Raw genomic sequence first — 10578 nt, 5'->3', positions numbered from 1 at the left:
AGGCTATATGTTCTCGTCTCTATTTTTAAATTATGATTCTATTTTTCTGTCCTAAACAATGTTCTATAGTAGCCTATTTCATCTGTTAATTGACATTAACCCCGCTTACATTTCAAAATACGGCAATTGCTGTTTTGCACAATGTCCCTCTGCGCCACCTGGCGGTCATTTCGTGAATGACTTTGAAATGCGACTGGATTATTTTTACCGCGGTAGTTTTGCCGCGGTGCCTGTCGCGGCGGTAATAGGCATTCTGGTTGAGTACCATCTGTAGTCAGTGCTTTTTCGTATAGCTGGGAAAAAAAGAAGGCGTTGATAAAGGTGCAACAAGAAATGAACCTGCCACAACACAAGCTAAAAACAGCATGTGTTACCAGATGGGAATCGATGCAAATGATGATTGCAAGAGTCCTCGAACAAAGGAAAGCTATTACACAGGTCCTTTCTGAAGACAAAAAAATCCAGGCACCTTGTTCCATCGTGGGCTGACCTGGATGTCTTGGAGGCTGTCAGCAAGGCTCTCTCCCCCTTGATGGAGTTCACAGACGCCCTATCAGGGGAAGAGTATGTGACCATTTCATTTGTAAAGCCTGTACTGCACATCCTCAATTCACGAGTGCTTGCTGAGGAGGAGGAAGATGATGTGGAGCTGACTAAAACTATCAAAACCAGCATCCTCAGGTACCTTAAGGAGAAGTACTCAGATCCTATCACAGAAGAGCTACTGGACACAGCCAGTTTTGTTGATCCCAGATTTAAAGCTACCTATATTTCTGCTCACAATGTCCCCACCATTCAGGAGAAAGTGAAAACAGCGATGGAGAAGATGTCAGAAGCTGAAGTCTACAGAGAAAGTCAGATTACAGAGACTGCAGAACCAACAACTTCATCAGCAGTAGCAAAAAAGCAAAAGAGGTCATTAGGAAGCTTTTTTAAAGGGAGTGAGGCAATACCTTCAGCTACACCCACTCTGTCACTTCAGCAATCGCTAGAAGCAGAGATGAGCAGCTATTTGGTGTCCCCCATGCTGGATAGTGAGGCAAATCCACTGGACTGGTGGAGGAAGCATCATGTACACTTTCCCAATCTAAGTAAGGTGGCAAAAAGGTATCTCTGCATACCAGCTACTAGCTCCCCATCAGAACGGGTTTTCAGTTCGGGCGGAAACATTGTTACATGCCTCAGGTCCTGCCTGAAACCTGAAAAGGTTAACATGCTCGTGTTTCTTAGTAAGAACTTCATGTAAATTCATGTTCATATAGTGACATAACAAGATCGCTAAGATTACCTCATGCAACAGTGTATTTTCATTACAACAATCTGTTGTTTACATTGATACATTGCACATTAAAATATTATTATATTATATTTAAAATATTATTTACAGGATATACATTTACAGGATGTTCGTTTTAGGCAATGTGTGCTTTAATTTAAGTTGTTTAACATTGATGTTCAATAAATAATCATAGATAGTAGATAGTGTGTGTTTCCTTCAATTATTTTAAAATCAAGTAATGCACCCTTCATTCAAAAATCTCTCACTTGTAATATGTGAGCATATTTACTGTAAAAAAAACTTGTCAGTGAACCATGAGGGCAAAAAAATAAAAATAATCGTTCATTAATCGTAATCGAGTTAAAATGTTCAATTAATGGAGATTTTGATTTTAGGCCAAATCGCCCAGCCCTACGTTAACATGCCGGACACCTATTCAGCCTGTTGTTCTGTGTGCTATTGTGTAGCTGAATAACTTGCCTTTCCAGATTAAATGTCTTTTCTTGGTCTTGGGATTTTGTGAAATAAATTTCTAAATAAATGCGTCTTATAGTCCGGTGCGACTTATAGTCCGGAAAAGACGGTAGTATGTTTAACTGTAGTATAAACTCATCAACTAAGATGTTATAGTGTTTGTTCCAATGTAACGTTAGGCTATATCAAACTAATGAATCCTTAACTTTGAAATATGTATGATACTTTACACTTGAAGTATTGTTAAAATTGTAATTGTTGTCGATTTACATGTGAACACTTTTTAATAAAATAGCAAAAAATATATTTACAAGGTAGATGTAAAATAATCTTTATAGGTCAATATAGGCCTTCTCATTAAATTATTTATTATTGTTTTTTTTATTAGTGACACATTTGGGCAGAGGATGTAACTTTCTGAAAATACAGTATGAGAATTAACTGCACAATTACTAGAAATAATTGTGGACACCTGGATATTATACAATTTGCATGTATAAAAAAAATTGTGAAAAAAAAAAAAAAGAAAAAGTTTCCAAATCTAACTTTGAACCAATTCTGTAGAATGGCTCATATAGCCTATTTAAACAGGATTCGTTTACAGGTATGACTATGTACAAAAAATGTGCATTTGACTTTAATTTATATTTGGATTATATATATATATTTATTTTGTTCTCACATTCTTTCTTGTGGGACACACCTGAATGAAAGGCTGGGGGGTCATTAAGCGGGCCATTGTCTTCTCAGGTGTGAACCAGAGATACGCTCAGATACGCTCAGCTCTTCACCAGGCGTATCTGTGTTTACCATGAGACATTTGCATCCGTGGGAGGGAAAACCAACAAAAAGAAAAACATCTTTGTTGTCTGGCACGAAGGAATTGCAGGGCGGAGTGCAAAGGAGATCACATCTGCATATGTGGTGGCACTAGAAAAAGATAGGGACTGCAAACATAATATGATTATATTATAATCTACTGGGCGGCAGTGGGGGCGTCAGTGGCTCAGTGGTTCATGTAGGTTGTCTACAAATCGGAAGGTTGGTGGTTCGGTTCCACTTGACCAAGTGTCCAGGTGTCCATGAGCAAGACACCTAACCCCAGCTGCTCCCGACGAGCTGGATGGCGCCTTGTATGGCTGACACCGCCGTCGGTGTATGAATGGGTGAATTTAAGGCAACATGTAAAGCGCTTTTGGAGGCCATTGGGTCTGTGAAAGCGCTATATAAATGCAGTCCATTTACCATTTACTGGGTTGACAACTGCAGTTCCCAAAACAAGAACTGGTGCCTTCTTTGCCTGTCCTTGGTCAACTCCAATCTTGTAGCAACTGAAGATGTCACCCTAAAATTCTTTGAGCCTGGTCACACTCTCACGAGCGCTGACAGTGTGCATCATGGCGTGGAACAAGAGATGAGACGCAGACCAGGAGGAGTGGTGTATGATTTTGTCAATTGTCAAAAACTCTAATTCTAAGAAGATGGAGGTAATGGAACTAAAAACCGAGGCCCTCAGGGACTGGGTGAATGGCCATTCCATGGCAAAGCTGAAGAAAATGCCCAGACTGGCGGACCTGAAAGTGATCCAACTGTGACGTGGGTCAAGGTCAAGTTCAGCACCTGCATACCCTCTACCTTGAGATCTCAGGTATTATACATAAAATGTATAATACATCTAAAATGTTAAATTAACATTTTTCTTCAAAAATACCATCATGTCCACATTCTCAGGTGAGAGGCTTGCTCTCTGTGCTGTAACAATGTCCCCTGCTGTAGAGAACACCCGCTCACTGGGGACTGATGTTGCAGGGACTCCAAGGAAGCATTTAGCCAACCTGGCTAAATGGGGAAACTGGCTCTCTTTGTCCTTGTAACGCTGCACCTCCTCTTTCACCATTTGAGACAGAGACTTGGATGCAGGTGTGCTCGTCTCCACTGGAAATAACTTTCCAAACAGTTCCGCGATTGGTGCTCTTTTGGCTGGAGGATCACAATCACTGCTGGATGCCACTTCTGACTGCTCCTCTGAGGCTTGGGCCTAACAAGGACAAAGCCACAAAATATTTTTAAGTTACTATTGCTAATTGCAAATCATATCTGACAAATAAAACTACCAAAAACATAGTGATGCTCGTCATTTCTGATGATCTAAGTTTCTGTTTATATTTTAGAGTTTCAAAAATTATATATGTAAAGTGCTTTTCACAGGACATATTCAGTACTAGTAAGATATGTTGCAGGTCTGTGGTATTTACAAAACAATGACATTTATAAAATGTATTTTTTTTAAATGTATTAATTTAACTTAATTAATTAAGTAAATTAAGTGTTGAGTCAGAGTCTGGATATCTGTTGGTGAAGTCGGACACAATGGCAGATTTGACATCTTTCACAACTGCTGTATCTGTGCAACTCACGTTCATAGATTCCAGGATGGTGTGTTTCAGTGGCATTATCATTGAAACGGTTGGCAGCTGTTCAGTGCTCAACAGAGCTGTTACCGTTTTCAGTGGTTTGAGAACCTGAACAATGTTCTCAGCTACTTTTACATCTTCATCAGACAGAGTAACAATGTCCTTAATGTTCCTCTTAATATTCTTGTCTGTAAGTGCTGAGAAAAGAGCAGCCTGCTGTTCAAGGTAATAATAATAATACCTTTTATTTATGGGCGCCTTTCAAGGCACTCAAGGACACCTTACAATATAGAACAAAGCAATAAATATAAAATACACAAACAGATTGATGCAATCACATCATACAGTCATTTCATTAAAATCTATTCTAAAAAGATAGGTTTTTATCTGAACTTTAAAACAGGAAATTGAATCCATTTGGCGAATGTGCAAGGGTAGTGCATTCCACAGCTTAGGCGCCACACAACTAAAAGCTCTACCACCAAAGGAACTCATCCTGAAGTTTGGCACAGACAATAAGTCTGCCGAAGATGATCTCAAAGATCTAAGAGGTGTATACAAATGAAGAAGATCTGTAAGATATTGAGGAGCCAGATTATGAAGTGCTTTAAATGTAAGGAGTAATATTTTATAATGTACACGAAAATGAACAGGAAGCCAATGTAGATGGTAAAGAATTGGAGTTATGTGTTCAAAAGAACATGTACGAGTTACAATTCTGGCTGCTGAATTCTGTATTAACTGTAGTCTGTGAAGTTGTTTTTTCGGAATCTCACATTACAATAATCTAGCCTAGATGTAACCAATGCATGAATGAGAACTTCAGTACAGTGTTGAGAAAGTGAAGAGCAAAGTCTTGTAATATTACGTAAATGAAAAGATGCAATACGTGAAATATTATTGATGTGGGAACTAAAAGAAAGCAAACCATCAAAAATAACGCCAAGACTTTTCACCTGGCTAGGGAAGTTAACTGGGCAATTATCAATGAGCAAGGGGAAAGATTGAGCTTTAGATAAAACAGACCTAGATCCAACAAGAAGGGCTTCAGTTTTACCTGTATTTAACTTAAAAAAATTATTAGTCATCCATATATTAACATCCTGCAAGCATTTAGTAAGGTTCGAAGGGGGATGAGAAGCATTTGGTCTTGTGGATATGTATACTTGTGTGTCGTCGGCGTAGAAATGAAAATAAATACCATAGGAACGAAAAATATAACCGAGGGGCAGGATATAAATAATAAATAAAAGCGGACCCAAAACAGACCCCTGCGGAACGCCGTGAGTGACCGAGACAGGCTCTGATTGAGCAGTCTTAATCATCACAAACTGTTTTCTGTCACATAAATAAGACGAAAACCAAAGTAAAACATTATTAGCTACTCCAATGCAGGCCAGTCTTTCGAGTAATACTGAATGACTAATAGTGTCAAAAGCAGCACTAATATCTAAGAGAATAAGAATAGACAGGAAACCAGAATCAGCAGCCAAGAGAAGATCATTTGTAACCTTGACCAAAGCTGTTTCTGTACTGTGATTGGATCTAAAACCTGATTGAAAATGCTCATAAATGTTGTTCTCTTGCAGATGTGATTCTAGTTGAGTTGCTACTGTTCTTTCAAGGATTTTTGATATAAAAGGTAGGTTAGAAATGGGCCTATAATTATTTAGATCATTAGGATCAGCACCAGGTTTTTTGAGAATTGGAGAGATAGAAGCCATTTTTAATGATGAAGGAACAGTAGCAGAATATAATGAAGAACTTACTATAGCTGTAATAATAGGAGAGATCGAATAAGTACAAGACTTAACCAAAACAGTAGGTAAAGGATCGAGTGAGCAAGTAGAAGACTTAGACTTTGAGATCAACTTAGTGATGGAATCAACTGAAGGCAGCTCAAAGTTAGAGAAAGTTTTAGCAGGGGCAAAAATATGATTATGTCCAATTTGATAATCACTAGACATTAAGTCAGAATTAAGTAGTTCTTGATGAATATTGTCAATCTTAGATCTAAAAAAATTGGAAACAGATACACATTGATTGGGAGAAAGTGAAACAGTATTGTGAGGTTTCAACAGTTTGTTAAAAGTACTTGTTACGACCCCAGTATGGGTCATATTGTGTGGGTTTGGTTGTCTTTCTGTCTCTTGTATTGTAGGTTGGAGTTGGAGTGAGTGACGTCATGATGACTGATGGTTTACACCTGTGCTAGAGCTGATGCCGGCAGATTAAAGCAGCTCCCTTCAGTCGTGACGGGGTGCTCTCCCCTCGTGCCATTTTGTCGTTGTCTTAGTTATTGTTTTATTTCCGTTTTTGTCTAGTCTTTTACTTTTACTTTAATAAATGTTATACCTTTTTGCATACAACTTAACGTGTCATCTCCTTCTTTGTCGCGGCTTGTGAGCCGGCCGTGACATACTGAATAGAGTCCTTATATTACTTTGTCTATTGGCAATGATATTTAAATAAAAAGATGATTTTGCGCTTTCCAGCTCAGCTTTGTAAGAAACCAGATGCTCAGAGTACATCTGTTTGTGTACTTCCAGACCAGTTCGTTTGCATAGTCTCTCCAGTCGGCGACCTAAAGCCTTTTGATGTCGAAGTTCAGCAATATCCTTTAAAACTGAAAGACAGGCATTCAAAATCTGTTAACATTAAAAGAAATGCATTTAAAATCTGTTAACATTCAGGGACATATTTATTAGGCCCCATACTACTGTTCGGGTTAAATTTTAAAATACAGAAGTATGTTGACTGCTTATCACTGTTGCTTCAACACAACGAAGGCATCCTAAAGCAAGGAAATCCTTCCTTGTGAGGACTGTGTTTCCAACAGAAGCCAAAAACTCCCTTGATGGTCTCGTCTCCATCAAGGCATAGTTTACAAAAAGGAAAGTGAAGACTACAATGTATATCTCTTTATTTTTTAGTTTTAAAACAATAATAGAAACCTAACAGTAATAGAAAAACTAACTAACCTCCCAGACGACAAATTAGCTCTTGCCGACGTTGGGGCGCGTGTACCTGCCCGACATAAAGTGCCTCGGTGAGATGTTTTATGGAGATCGGTAGCTAATCGGCAAGATATCTTGAAGATGGTGGCATCACAATGATCGCCGACCGTGAGCCAATGTAAACCCGAAATAATTATTATGACCTATGCGGGCGCGAACCCACTAGAGCGAGGAAAGCATTCGGTCGCCTAGCTCTCCCATTGACTTAACACTGGAACAACTGATTTTCGGCTGCATCGCTGGAAACGCCACCGCATGCTTGAAAATCAGCTGTTCCAGTGTTAAGTCAAAGGGAGCGAGGCGTCTGAATGCTTTTCGCCGCTCTAGTAGGATCCCACCGTTAGGTCCGTCCTTCGGATGAGACTTTAAACCGAGGTCCTGACTCTCTGTGGTCATTAAAAATCCCAGGATGTCTTTCGAAAGAGTAGGGGTGTAACCCCGGCATCCTGACCAAATTTGCCCAGTGGCCTCCTAATCATCCTCATATATATACTAATTGGCTTCATCACTCTGTCTCCTCTCCACCAGTAAGCTGGTGTGTGGTGGGCGTTCTGGCGCAATATGGCTGCGTTGCATCATCCAAGTGGATGCTGCACATTGGTAATGGTTGAGGAGATTCCCCCCTACTATGTAAAGCGCTTTGAGTGTCGAGAAAAGCGCTATATAAAATGTAATGAATTATTATTAATATTATAGGTCTTATTGATTTGTTTAGGCTAACTGCTGTCAGATTGTGTTCCAAGGACACACGTTTCCTATTGTGTATCAACAACACTCAATAACAGTTTATGTGATGTGTTAATCATATAAAATTTCTTCCCTAACAATTTGACAAGTAGGCAACTAGCCCACTTGCATGCGAGACTCCGTGGCTGCGCAGTCTGCAGCCGCTTCCTTTGAGTTGCCAGGTTTTATGACAAAAAAAGTTTTAATTGAAAGTAAGTGATTGTTTATGTGTATGGTGTATTTCATACACAATCTGACAACCTGGGAAATGTCAGTCTAACAGAAAAAAATAATGGATCAGTGATTTTTAAATTAAGTTTGATGGTCATGCAAATTAGGCTACAGGAGTTTTTCAGGGAGAAATAACAAAACAGGAGGGCACCGGGAGATGACCTTGAACATTTTTTTTCTAAATTTTTTTTTGCAAAAGCAGTATCATTTATTGTTAACGCTTAACAAATCACACAGAAAACTACAACAAAAATAAGAAATTTCCTCAAAAATAGTAAAAAAAAAATCAGTCCAATCAATTATTTAATTATTTATATTTTATTACTTTGCCGCCCCCCATTCCTGTCCCTGCTCAGCCGCAGCAAGTTTCTCAGTCATTTCAACATCAGCCTCAGTGGAATTTTGTTGGGCATTTCTTAACACAGCACCTAAACAAAAAAAAAAAATAAAGCAACAGGGGGGGGAAATAAGACACTAACACAAAAGTCTATATCTTCGTCTGATTGTTTCTATAAAGACAATTCAGAAAAGGCAGAGCATTTTACAACAAACAAAAAAACTAAAAAGACATTTGGTTGAGAATAGTGTGAGGACAGTATAAATATCGAGAACAACTGCTATAAATACAGACACCACATATGGGTTGAATAGTGACAGAATGTAGCTTCAACACATTGTAGGACTTACTCAGGAGTACCTGATGAATAGGCCGTGATTTAAGGCCCGTCTTCTGACCCCTACCGCACCAGTTCAGCTGGGTTAAAAGATTTTGATCAAATATTTTTGTGCAGACTCTCCAAACTGTTTCTTTTAAGTTCTTGCCACCAGACAATGACAGTTTAGTTATCTGTAAAGTAAAAGATACATTTGACCATGGCTGAAGTTCCCTTGAGCAAGGCACCTAACCCCTCACTGCTTCCCGAGCGCCACAGTAGCAGGCAGCTCACTGCTCTGGGTTAGTATGTGCTTCACCTCACTGTGTGTGCTCTGCATTTATCCCATCCATGATTAGTGAAACACACAGAGACCAAATTTCCCTCACGGGATCAAAAGAGTATCTTTACTCTATATATAGGTGTCTTATCTGAGGTTTAGATATAGACACAGATGGGACATACCACTTTCTTCTTAAAGGTGCTATCGGCCTGAAGTTGGTCATCAAAATTCTCCAGGTCTTGCAGTGTAAGCAGTGGTAGCATGTTCAAATTGAAATCTTCATGAGGAACAGAATTATTTTTTTGAAGTAGTTTGATTACGTAATCCATTTTAAGCTGCAGTTCTCCGACCTGCTCCAAAAGGAGCCTTTCAACAGCTGGGGAAAGTACAGGAAGAAAATATACAAAATTATTCCAAAAAAAAAAATTAATAAGCAATGCTCATAATACAGTAGTTTACTGCTGCAGTAGACAACAGCAGAGAGAACCAGCCCAAAATACTTGTGCATCCAGCAGGAGCTGATCTGGCAAATCTTTGACCTGTGGAAAACAGAAAAAAATATAATAAAACACATAAAACATAAAACACATCATACACTAATATGTCTTACTTTGAGGGGTCCTGTGTGGAAGGCCTGGACGGGATAAAGGGGTTTCACGACACTGCGGCATGTTTGTGTTCACAGACACTTGAAACACAAAGATTAAAAAGGTTAAAACAAAGATTAATGATTCTTTCAGGTAATCAATGTCAGATCATATCAGATTCAGTCAGAATGACCATATGAATGAGGGCAGCCTTTTTGCACTCTGCACAGCCTAGCCTACACCAAAGAACCGGCGTCGAGAGAGAGAGAGAGAGAGAGAGAGAGAGAGAGAGATAGAGAGAGAGAGACAGAGAGAGAGGCACACACAGACAGACTTTTCTTCCTACCCTTAAAACCGAAAAACAGGCAGCCACTCTAGTGACTACCAAGTGCAATCTCTGTCTCAGCCTAGTAGTAGAAATATTGTCTTTAACCCTCTGGGGACCAAGGTGTTTTTGGGGCCCTTGGTTAACTGTTCCCATTGACTACCATAGTATTTTTGTTTTCCTACTATGGCAGTCAATGGGAACAGTTAACTGTCTAGTTACCGACATTCTCCAAATATCTTCCTTTGTGTTCAGCAGAAGAAAGAAATTCATACATGTTTGAAACAACTTGAATGAGATTGTCTCTATGCGCTCTTGAGAGAGGTGGGCTCGCATCGCCACCGAGTCCAAACATACTCCTAGTGTCACATTGTTAATGTGTTTTCTGTTGTTTCTATGGACTTTTAGGTTGTTTTTTCTCATTCAGTGTTTTTCGTCATCTCTGTCGTCATTTTCATTAGTTCATTTTCATCACCTGTCTAGTTAATCAGTTTATCACCCTTCATTGTCTTCACCTGTTGTACCCTCGTCATGCTCTGTATTTAAGTTCCTGTCTTTCTCCCTTCAGTGGTCGGTCAATGTTTGATTA

General features: G+C 39.2%; 1 long non-coding RNA gene across 1 annotated transcript; it reads right to left on the bottom strand.

The window, feature by feature from the left end:
- Positions 1-8475: 8475 nt before the first annotated feature.
- On the bottom strand, positions 8476-9371 carry LOC307003870. The gene is made up of 3 exons (XR_013798856.1): positions 9260-9371; positions 8829-8988; positions 8476-8569 (listed from the first exon to the last, which is right to left on the bottom strand). It is a non-coding gene; the product is annotated as an uncharacterized lncRNA (long non-coding RNA).
- Positions 9372-10578: the final 1207 nt, after the last annotated feature.

Source organism: Phoxinus phoxinus, assembly GCF_949152265.1.
Source record: "Phoxinus phoxinus genome assembly, chromosome: 9".
NCBI lineage: Eukaryota > Metazoa > Chordata > Actinopteri > Cypriniformes > Leuciscidae > Phoxinus > Phoxinus phoxinus.
Note: the sequence above shows the minus strand (reverse complement) of the source record. Positions and strands in the feature narration are given on the sequence as shown.